We start from the raw sequence: 11393 nt of genomic DNA on the forward strand, positions 1-11393 counted from the left end.
CCATCGATGTCCTCTGTTTCGTTGTTAAAAGGACGACATTTCTAAAATGCGACTTCCCACGAGATACAATGTTAATGAAAGTTGTAAAAAATGTTCAGCATCGCGACGGAAGGATTAATTCGATAGAACGAGGATAGAACAAGGATGAAATTAGCTCGGTCCGCTTTGTTTCTATGCACGGATTGCCTCTCGCACGACGCGTTGCGAACCACTGTGGTGCTGTTCGAAGGCAAGGGTGGTCCGGAACAGTGTTCGAGAGTTCGGTTCGGTTCACGTGCGTGCCCGGATCGCACGAAACCGAGTGAACAACCGGCAAAAACCGAGAGGAGCCAGCTGGTCCAGCCGCTGTGCTCATACAGAACCCATTGTCAACCCGGTGATTATGATGGCCCGCGATGAAATTACTACCCCTTCGACGCAGGCTGCGCGTACCGCGTCTGTCGAGGACCGATCTGATCGTTTCGCCGGATTAAAGAACAGCGTGTGTACGATTTCCGAGCATATGTCTGGCCCGGGGACCGAGGATCGGTTAACGCCGAGGCACGTGCGTGATGGAGCGAACAACAGATCGCGTGATGTCGATTAACGATCATCGAACTGTCACCTTTGGAGGAGCTTCCAGATGATTTGCGGCGGCTATGAGACATTCTTCGTAGTAGCCACCATGTCTCTGATCTCTGAGATTTCGACCACGATGATCCGGATAGTTCGACTAAAAGTTAGCTCGTAAGTTAAGTTCATCCACTCGACTAACCCTATAATTTAGTAGGAAACGCTTCAAGTGAAAATGTTCTTATCATCGTTCATTTCGAAAGAGAATATTTGATAATGAGAATGGTTGAGCTTTGATTTATAATAGCAGCCGTTTCGTATACACGGCTATCTCGAGATTTCGACGCGTTCGCTCGCAATAATCAGGCGCTCGCTAATAAACGACCATTCCGCGGACGAAAGCGAGTCGCTCGACCGTCCCGTTTAACGCGAACCAGTATTCCAGCATCTATTTCAATCCGAGATAAACAAAACCTCGCTAATTGACGAAACAGTGCGGAGAGCGCTTGGCGAAACCGGACACACGGGAATTCGAAGCGAGGAGTTGCAACGGCGCGGAGCTGTGGCTTGGAACGAGGCAACGTTTTCGCTTATGGCCTTAAATAGACGCCGGACGGTCGGGTTTAAAATTATAATGAGTTATTGTCCCCGGCGCGGTGCGGTTTAATCGCGCGCCATTAAGCCCGTTCCCGTCGACGAAAATCTGTTAAGCTCGGGTTGGGAGATTCGTCGTGGTCGTTGACGATCTTCCCCGTGCTGGAACGCGTTAACAGGAAGAAGCGGACGAGAAAGATGAAGAACTCGGGAAAAGGAGGACGGGGGAGGAACGTTATCCGCAATGTGCATGGAAATTTTTGCGGAGGCGAGCGATCGCTGAAGAGAGAAGGACCGTTCGCGTACGGACGGACTCGAGACGAGTTGAATCGAATCGAATCGAGACGAGACGAGTCGAGACGAGTCGAGTCGAGAACGGATCGAAGATGCCAGCTGACTCGTTCCTGACGGCGGAGCAGCCGCATTGTCGACGAGATTATTGCCCGAGCCGTCGATGAAATTGTACCGTTCACTCGAGTCTGTCGAGTAGCACTCGTGAAGCACAGGATCGCGGCTCGACCCTCGCCTCTTTGAAGGCCTCCACACTCTCTCCCTCTCTCTCTACCTCCACCTCATCCTCATCCTCCTCCTCATCTTTCTCTTCCTCTTCCTCTTCTATTTCCCCTCTTCATTCTCCTTCGCCCTTCGCGAACGATATCTCCAAGTTGTTGCGAGAGGCTGATCGCCGACTCGCGAACGCGGGCGACGCGCGCGCTGCTCGGCGTACTTGGTGAAAATGCATTTAGAATATCGAGCGTTCCTTGCCGACGTACAAAGGAATGACGCTTAATGCAAAATATCAGAGCCAGACGGCTACGGACAGACGAAGAGTTAGAAGTAGACTGCGAGGAAGGTTATGCAGGTGTACACGCTTTTGCGGATAACTGGCTCGACGCTCTAACGACCGGCTACTTTCGACCGTAATCCTCGCCCGGAGGCGATTTCCGACGGGAATTTACCAAATATGACTCTTCCTCGCGGTGTGTAGAAGCGATTTATCGTCGCTTTCACCTTGAAATGCAAGGTCGAATCCTTTTCAACGCGCGCACGGCCATCAGCGGCTATTCTCAGATTCGGAAATCGCAGTTTCAATAACTACAAGTTTGTAAGAACCGAAGAGGCAAAAGAATTAAATAAATAACTATGTGCACGCTACGCTAGACGTCGAAGATTGTATAGCACAACCTAGCACAAACATCTAATTGTCCGCAGACGGAATAACATTCGGAAATTCGCCAGTCGATTTCAGCACCGTGATCTAGCAAAGGCTCCACGAAGGATCTAAAAAAAGAAACTCGTCATCGAGATGAACACAGGATCCGTTGACTAACAAGGCTCGAAAAAAAGGAATGCTATACGAGCGGACACGTCTCGCAGTCGAAAACATCGAAACGGAGTTCTATCGAGTTTCGAAGAAAATAAAAACTCGGCTGTCGAATAGTTAAGCCGAAAGGATTTCTCAATCGACACGGGACGATCGACGAATCGGCGAGGTAAACGCGAGGCTAACGAGCCTCGACAAGAGACGACGTTCACTTCTTACCAACCGACTGACTCTCCCTCTCTCTTGCTCTCTGTCTTTCTCTCTGTATGTATGTATATCTTTCTCTTTCTCTTTCTCGTTCTCTTTCTCTCCCTGTTCTCCGTTTCTCGTCACACGTGCCCGCTCACGAGCAGAAAGAAGAGAAAAAAGAAAAGGGGCAGGTGAGAAATGTTCTACGTGCCATACGCCGTACGTAGGCGACTCGCTCGATTAATCTAACGCTGTGCAGCACACTCCTCCGGCCGTTATTACGGTTAAACTGCACCCTGGCTCACTGGATGTAATGCCATACAGTGGTGCAAGAGACTGGAAAAGCGAGGGGTGCGAGGGTGGTGCAAGGCACGTCGCGTTGATATCCACCTTCGGCCATCCCAGACACGCTCGCCGCCGACAATTACAGAATCCTCTCGTTTCACCGTTTATTTATCGAGTAACATGTAACGAGGACCGGCCACGTTTCTGATTCTCGAGTGGGATTGGCAGCGTCGTCTCTCCATCTCTCTCTCCCTGCTCGGGGGAAACGAGAGACAGAGCCCAACCAGGGGGAAATTCATTTTACGTTGACCTGCTTGCGCAGCCAAAACTACGGTACTCCCTCTCTTTATATATATTCGTTCGGCTCCGTTGAATAAAACCTTAACGAGACCGAACCGCATTTCCGGTCCTCCATTCAATGTTTAATGCTAATAGACCCCTCGCGCGAGCACTTCGTGCGAAATACAATGCAACGGCCATAAACTTGTATCGAGGTAGCTGGCATGCAACGAAACACTACTGTGCATTTAATAGATCGGAGGAATGAATGGGCTTGCCAATTCTGGATCATGTTTGCCGGTGGTAATTAATGTATCGCGCTTTGGCTTGTTCTTTCGAAACGGGGAGCTACAGTTCAGCTTCTATAGAGATGCTACATGTGTTTACAGTATTGAAGCACTTCTTGCTGCTTAAATTGATATTTTTCGTAGAAATGATTATTCTATCTTCGCTTCGATAGACGTCGCTTTGTAGGATGATTTTACGGTCAACGACGGCACTCGATCGATAATCGTAATTGACATCGATGGCGCGGAAAATAGCGGGGAATATTCGATAATTTTCCGCGTGCAGTTGGCACTCGATCGGCTCTCGAGAGCCTAATTGGAAGTATCGCGTTCGAACTATTCTAGTTCCGTAAAAGTGGAGCCGCGTGCGAATGAAGGCTCTCGATTATTTTTCGCTCGATCTTCGGGGTTTTGTCCCGTTTCAACCGGATACCGGTGTGCAGCTCCGACGTTTTATCGTTCGCAGATGTTATCACCGGTCCTTTATCACTTCCTCCTTACCTAGTGTTCTCTCCGGGGAACGGCGACTTCGTCATTGGACAGCACAATGTGCCGGCAGGATCGCCCACATGAAAGAGAAAGAGAGAGGTTCTCTCTCTCTCTCTCTCGATAATTCTACGGGACAGGGCGAAAAAAATCAATAGTACAACCACCCCGATGGGGGGTCCCCTAACTCTAACCTGCATATACACGTAGACGCCGGCGTGTCCACCGTCGCTTTCTACCTCGTATACTTAATGAGCCAACCTAGTCGCGCGCCACGTATGCTTCACGCTCGACAATGCGAAATCGATGGGTAAGCTGCTTTTTTCAGAATTTTTTTCTACCGTCTAGATTTTGTTGATCCGAAGAAAACGGAAGTTTCCTTACGAGAGGTGATCACCTCCACGCCTTCAAAGTGCTGGCAATAATTTTCATCTACATATATTTGTACGTTGTATCCAGGCTCGGTCGACAGGGGTTGCTAGGAAATGTATATGACATAATGTTAACGACGTAAGAATGTCTTTGAAAGTTCACCCGATCGAGCCTACCTATAAATCATTCAGCTGAGAAGCATCACCCTCTGATGCATAACCTAGTTCTTTAAATATAATATTCTAAATAGGTATTCTTAAAATCCTCGTCTGCAAGGTATTGTTTACGGTAGTGCCTCGATAGCGGAGCCAACATATTTTGGGAATGATGGGACAGAACTGTTCTACCATCTGCTAACGCTAATAACGAGTTAGACTTACTAATTCCCAGAATATACCACGTTCCACTATCGAGGCACGACCGCACTACGATCTCAGTTGCCGGCAAAAGGAGAAGTCAAAGCTCTGCGGAACAGCAATATCGAATCCACCTGGGCGTCTCCGGCTCCGGCGGATCTTTGAGGCAGCACGCTCGGAAGACCAAGGAGATGAATATCGGGGATCGAAGTTGTCGAAGAAAGCTCGGTTTCTCTGGTGAAACATCTAAAGGAATGCTCGCAAGAGCAAGTCGACTCGTGTCGCGTCGCGTCGCGTCAGAGGGCATTGTTTCCTAGTGGATATAAGGTGGTTGCCTTTTCGTATCAATTCCAGTAGACAGACCGACGACGCCGAATGGGGGTCGGCGAAGCGGGGGGTTGGAAACTGGCAATCGCGTTGGAAGACTGCGTATCGATTTCTGAAAGCGAGAGTGAACGCACGCGAGGCTTGAAGGAGCTTCGTATGTTGTAAAAAAAGCTTTTTCCTTGGTCGACGACCACCGATGAATCTCGTTAACTATTTCGAGGGTGAGCGAACTCGAGGCAAGGATACTCGCAAGGTTCTCCCTGCAACCCCTGGGGACAGGGGTTAGAGAGGCTAGCACGTGGAATGGCGGACACGATCGATTTTTCCCGCAGATTTTTCATCGGCAATCGGCGTCGACGCTTTGTTCGAACGATCCCGACCCCTCCCGACGGCAAAACGGTTTAATCTTCGAGCAACCTATGTACATACATACATCTGTTGTGCGCCGCGCCTCGAATTACGTCTCGCCATGGTAATAATCGGGAATTCATCGGAACCACGGGAGTGGATATTATTTTATGTAGTTCGAACGGCCAATAAATCGATCCACGCGCGCCGCGCTCTACCGCCATCGGAGCCGCGAATAATTAAAAAGATGATCGTACTGTGGCAACATCGCGTAGACACGCGTTCACCGCGTCGAATCGAATTTGCGGTTTCAAGGCAAAACATTCCGAATCGATGTTTACACTTTCAGATACACAAGTTGGATCCGATGGCAATCCGAGGAGGTAATTTTCGTGCGATTAGATCGCGTACAAAATTCCGGGAAAACTGGAGTTCCTTCGAGTGCGCTGTTTAAATCGGTCAAGTTGAAACGTCCAGAAGCTGATTTATTCGTTTCTGTCGTTGCTAGATTAAAGATCGAGATATCGATAAAAGACTGCGAGAATCTTATATTCTGAAAAAGGAGATGTCCCTTTGACGTTTGCTCTCTTTTAGAATCAAAGGACGAACGTACGAAAATTGCACCGTTTTCGAGTACATCTTATACTCGCATCACCTGAAATCGTAAACGATATTGGAGTCTCCAATATTAATTATTAATGGCAGGCTCGTATTAAATATCGATGACCAAGAAAATAAACAGGAGATGGAGTTACCGAGTCGGAGTACGCCGATAGCCAGCCCGAGCAGGACACTGCTTCTCGTTGACAAAGGGGTTAATATTTAATTTCCGTGCTCATGAATTATATGGCCAGTCATTAGAGTGCGAGCCGGGTCGTATCAAAGTAAATCAAGAAAAATCCATATAACCACCGAGCGAGGGGTGGAGGTCCGAATCGAAAGGTCCGTGTCCTTGTCTGCGAGCACAACCGACAACGCAAACGCGTCCAATTGTTTGCTTCCGGTACGCGGGAGAGACACACGACCGTGATAACAGAGTCGATGGAGTCGCCAAGGACGCAAAGGATCCTTCCTCGGCAGAAAGGAAAACCTCCGGGGGGCCTTTAAGTCGCAACTTTCGACGGTCACGACTGGCACGGATCCAACGGAAGCGTTTGCACGGCCGAAACCGGAGGTCCTGCTTAGATTTACACGGAGTTCCGTCCGACGGACTCAACTGTCATAAATAACCTCGGCTGGGACAAAAATCCTACTCGCGGACTGCGAATATACGACGCCGCGACGCGCCAGAACGCATAAAATTTTTGCATTACTTTTATCGCGCCCTTCGCGTCCGCTTTGTTCCATCGCGCTCGCTAAATCAAGCGTCTTTACTCTCCGCTCGGTTTTAGCAAGTAATTTTTAACAGAACTCTGATTACGCGAAAATATTCGCGTCCATTCTACTTGCAGACTTTTTACCAACTTGTGCGTTTTATGATGATGATTAGTCTGCGGATTTTTATACAAAATAAAAGTTGTTTGCACATCACAGTAATGCTTTTACAGACGATCGCAAGACCCGACAAGGTCCGGAGGATAAAGACAGGCTGCACAAATTGGCGTTACAATTTCCATCAAGAGTCATTGTGCCGGCAAGCATTATGGTGCAAATAAGAGAAATGTAAATGCCGTTGGGGACCGCGCGGGCCCTATCTCTAGACTTTTTCTACATTTCGACGGATTAACATAATTTCCACGGAACAATAGGAGACACCAGAAGGTCCCTTAATGGCCGCCTTCCAACGCTAAATGGCGTTGCCCGAGAAATGCGACGGTTTGCATTTAAAGCAACCCGCAGAGCACGCCGCGCCGGGCCGTTTCAAGAAATCGTAATAAGGAATTCCGTTCGCGGGCTTCTTTCTTATCCCGGTGAAGTTTTTCGAGCCGGTGTATTACAATAACGGAACAAAGAGGGCGAGGACACGAGTGGGCGGAAGAGCCTTAAGTGCCACGAGACAATCTCGAAGAACCGCCATCGAATCCGCGGCCAAACTGCATCGTTTGGTCTAATTAATGTAATCACTGACCTCGACAAGCGTACCGCCGACGATCCAGGCTATTTACTTGTTGAAAGGGTACGATTAAAAATTCAATTCTCCCCCAAGATAATGGGTTAGGAACCTCGAGCTTCGTTACTCGCTTCGCGGAAGGGAAATTACTCGGAGTCCTCTGCGAAAAGGATTTGCGCGACCGCTTTGGGACTGGACAAGCCAACTTGTCTCGACGTCCGCTGAACAAAGAACGGAATACATAATCGGTAATCAATATGTTACAAAATTATCTCGAAACATGCTCGATCGCTCTGTCCAACTACGGCCGCATTATGCGAAACACCGTGTACAATTTGAAGTAACACGGTCGACAAAGTGTCTCTCCGAAGTCTATTTCCGAAAATATGGCCATTTAGAACGCCAACAGAGACGCGACAAACTACTTTCATCCGTAACTACGGAGCCGTGATTCAACGTCTCTTGAGATATTACTCGAAAATTGTGGGCAATGTCGCCCAACGCAACGGCACGGCGCGCGCGCGCTCGTGTTACAGCATCGTTTCCAGCTTCGAATTTCTCCTAATAGCCGTTTTCACGTAAACCCGTCTAAAGCCCCCGGCATACAACACAGACACACCTAGTCGTATTTAAAGATACTTTGACGCACGTGGTTCTGTATCTTTTAAATGTCGCCGGTGGGCGGAGGACGCTAAGTGTTCGTCAGACGGAAATGATTTCGGGCGTCCACGTACCGTGGCTTAACAGTTCTTCCTTTCCACACACGAATCTCTCCGACACACCGAGTGTACTGTCGTCGAGTGCATAATGCGCAGACTGTTCGCCGGATCCTCGAAAAGATAAACGAACCTCTTCGGCGAGCATTTGCTGGCCAGGTGATTCGTGCCGCTCGGAGCGCGGCGCTTCGCGACTCGAAATTTATTTGTATCTTTTTCTCAATAGAAAAATTTCACTGTGTTGCGTAAACGCGTGGCGATCCATGCCGCGTTTTCTCCTTTGTTCGATAAAGATGGATGAGTAAAGCGCTCGTCAATTTCTCACGGTCACGAAGCCACTATGAAATCTCTGGAGATACGAGTGTCGACAACGTTAATAGCTACTAGCGATTATACTAGTAAAACAGTGATTATCGCTTTTCTCTGCGGTTTTACAGGTCATCGGTCTTGTCAAGAAACATTTTGTCGTCGGGATTCTTTAAATCTTGTTTTACAATCACAGCTGACCTGAAGTAGGCTGATCAGCATTTGCAATCGGTGATAGTAGGACGCGCGTGAAGATAATCCTCATTAGACTGGCATCGGGAAGGAATTGTCGGACGGTGCAGAAGAGAAAATAAATAAATTGCTCGATAACGCATGGGAAACGAACTCAACTGGGAAGAACGAAAAAGATAAGAGGATGCATCTCTCGAGATTCTTTTATAAATGTTAGAAATAGCTGTTTATTCCGGTTCAGCAACAGAAGATAATGCTGGGTGCACTTGACTTTGGATTGCGAAGACAGGAAGAAATGGGGCAATTTTCCTGGGTTCGACGATACACGTACCGGTTTCCTTTATGCGGGAAACTATTCATAGAATCAATTGCAAGCCCCGATATAACAAAAGTTCATTATTTAAAGGATTTGAGTGCCGAAGAAAAATAGGGTCATCTTCCTGGTGTAAGAACGGATCTGCATTCAACATTCAGCACACTTATCTATTTAGGACAGGGATGAACGATTTAACCAGTCAATAGCAGAAGTTTAAAGCCCATTAAGCGTGAATACACCGAACGATCTGAAATATGCGATCTAAACGCATGCGAGCATACACCAGCGGATAAATTGAAACTGAAAAATCTCCTGCGAGAAATTCCGTTATCAAAAAATTCTTATGCGGAAGATAAATGAAGCGGCGTCACGCGGAAACTCGATTTACGTCATTCCCTTAAAACATAGATACAAAAATGTTGCACAGGAAACTAATGATTCAGCCAAGGAAGCTTCGTTTCCTTTTCAACTTTTTCCCGCGATAATAAATTCATTATTAGCTTTTTCATCAATTTTTTTAAGGAACAATTTACTAAGGAACCCCTAGCTGTAAATACTAAATTCTGAAAAGTCTTCCTTAAATTAAGAAGGTAATTTGTTTTTTGAAAAAGCGCTCCAATGAGCATGGAGTTTTTAATTAACAGTCGTCGCCCTAAGCACCCTCGAAGCGTGGCCCCATCCCGAAGCTTTCAGATGCGCGCGCAACCCACGCACTTTTAAATTCAACTTATTCGAAAATGTAGCTCGAATCAGCTTTGGATCATGTTGTACATGCGATCGCGAATCCCTCTGTGCAATAATTGTATGCCGCGGTATTAGCTTTCGCGGCACAATGTTATCGAACGTGAACGATAACGTTCATCATGGGCAAAGTGGGCGCCGCGCCGTGCGGATCACGGTGAAAGCTCGCGTGCCGACGACGCCACGCAACGCAACGACGGACACACAATTAAAGGAAGTCCAGGACGAGTTTCGGACTGATACGAACGAGTCCCTCCGCTGCGCCGCGCGTTGTCCATCGAATCCGCACAGAATTGAATACATATGTCCGAAGTTAATCGCGCTCATAACGGTGTACACATGAACCCCAGCGCTCAACGGGTCGTCCGTTGAAGGCTGAAGGTGCCGTTTATTATTCTTTTACTTTCCTCGTCGTTCCCTGCTCTCATTTTCACGGTCCGCTGCCACACTATTCATTGACAACTGTTCGACGTATCGCGCGGACATTAACAATGGCACGCACCGCAAAAATCGCATCGATATCGGCCGTGAATTTCGAGTACCCCAGACGTTTACCGTTCATGATACATATTTATAAATTTCACGTTTGAATACCTAAATTACGCTTTCATTCAGAGACATCGTACTCCGGAAATACGAGACTATCGAAACTTGATCACGACTGTATCTGTAACGACTATCGTTTCGCTCACTTTCTCTGCAAATATTCGCGGATAACCATTACGCGTTTCAACGAGATAATACGCGTTTACCAAGCGTTATAAAATTAGTAGTTCGATGAGCTTAAATATTTTGGATGGCATGGAAAATGCATGGAAAATGTTTGTCGAGGTCTGAAATTATTTTTTTTAATGTGGAAAGGGGTGCTCTATACATATACACTGTCTGTATTTTCAATCACACATTTGCTTGCTCCAGATAATTATTCTTTCGGATAGAATATTAATTCGTCCGGTCGAATAAAAGTAAAAAAAGGATTAAAGAGACACGGACAAAGCGGCAAACACCTTTCACACGAAAGTTAAGCTTATTACTTTCTGTTTACAGTCCCTTTCGCTGGAAAATCTTGAACCGTGACGGAAACGCGAATTATTTCGAAAAGTTTTGAAAACTCCAATTCGAATCGACGGGAAAAAACGAGCTATCGTCTCCGCGAAGGGTGATGCTTTTTAAATTGTTTGGAAATTGGCGACAATGAGTAGCTAAAGGTCAATGGCGTTCGTTTGTTTATTATGGTGGACAGTTGGGTAGGTGTATCTGCTCGAATGTCAAACATCGCGCAGAATTCTCGCTGCAGTTCTCTGTCACGGGGAAAAATTAGGATTAATACGATTTTGAAATTGACGTACCTATATTAGAGCAGGATCCTCGTTGTTCTTCGAGTAATCCGCGTTCGGTGGTGTATTTAATATATCGTACAGCACATTTTAACACACGCCGGGACACACTGTGCGCAGCAAGAGTCAACGAAATGCACCACGAGCAGACTGACCGTTACCACGGGTTGTTCATTATTGGAAAATCTGCCTTACAGGCTGCTCTTGCGCAGCCGGCACGATACTACCGACTTCCTCCCCTCTATCGGCCGACGCCATTTCTACCAACCATCCTTCTCTCTAGCAAAGAGTACGTATAACGAGAGGTGACACTCCGGGTGGTACTTTCCAAGTCGA

At 47.2% G+C, this 11393-nt stretch overlaps 1 protein-coding gene across 3 annotated transcripts in view; it reads right to left on the reverse strand.

Moving 5' to 3' along the window:
* Src64b (Tyrosine-protein kinase Src64B) overlaps positions 1-11306 on the reverse strand; it is a 56752-nt gene extending 45446 nt beyond the window's left edge. For all 3 annotated transcript variants that reach the window (XM_076425866.1, XM_076425863.1, XM_076425865.1), the window contains exon 1: positions 11070-11306. The gene's annotated coding sequence lies outside the window, so the exon portion shown is untranslated. The remainder of the gene's footprint in view (positions 1-11069) is intronic.
* Positions 11307-11393: the final 87 nt, after the last annotated feature.

The sequence above is a fragment of the Lasioglossum baleicum genome, chromosome 6 (assembly GCF_051020765.1).
Source record: "Lasioglossum baleicum chromosome 6, iyLasBale1, whole genome shotgun sequence".
Lineage (NCBI taxonomy): Eukaryota > Metazoa > Arthropoda > Insecta > Hymenoptera > Halictidae > Lasioglossum > Lasioglossum baleicum.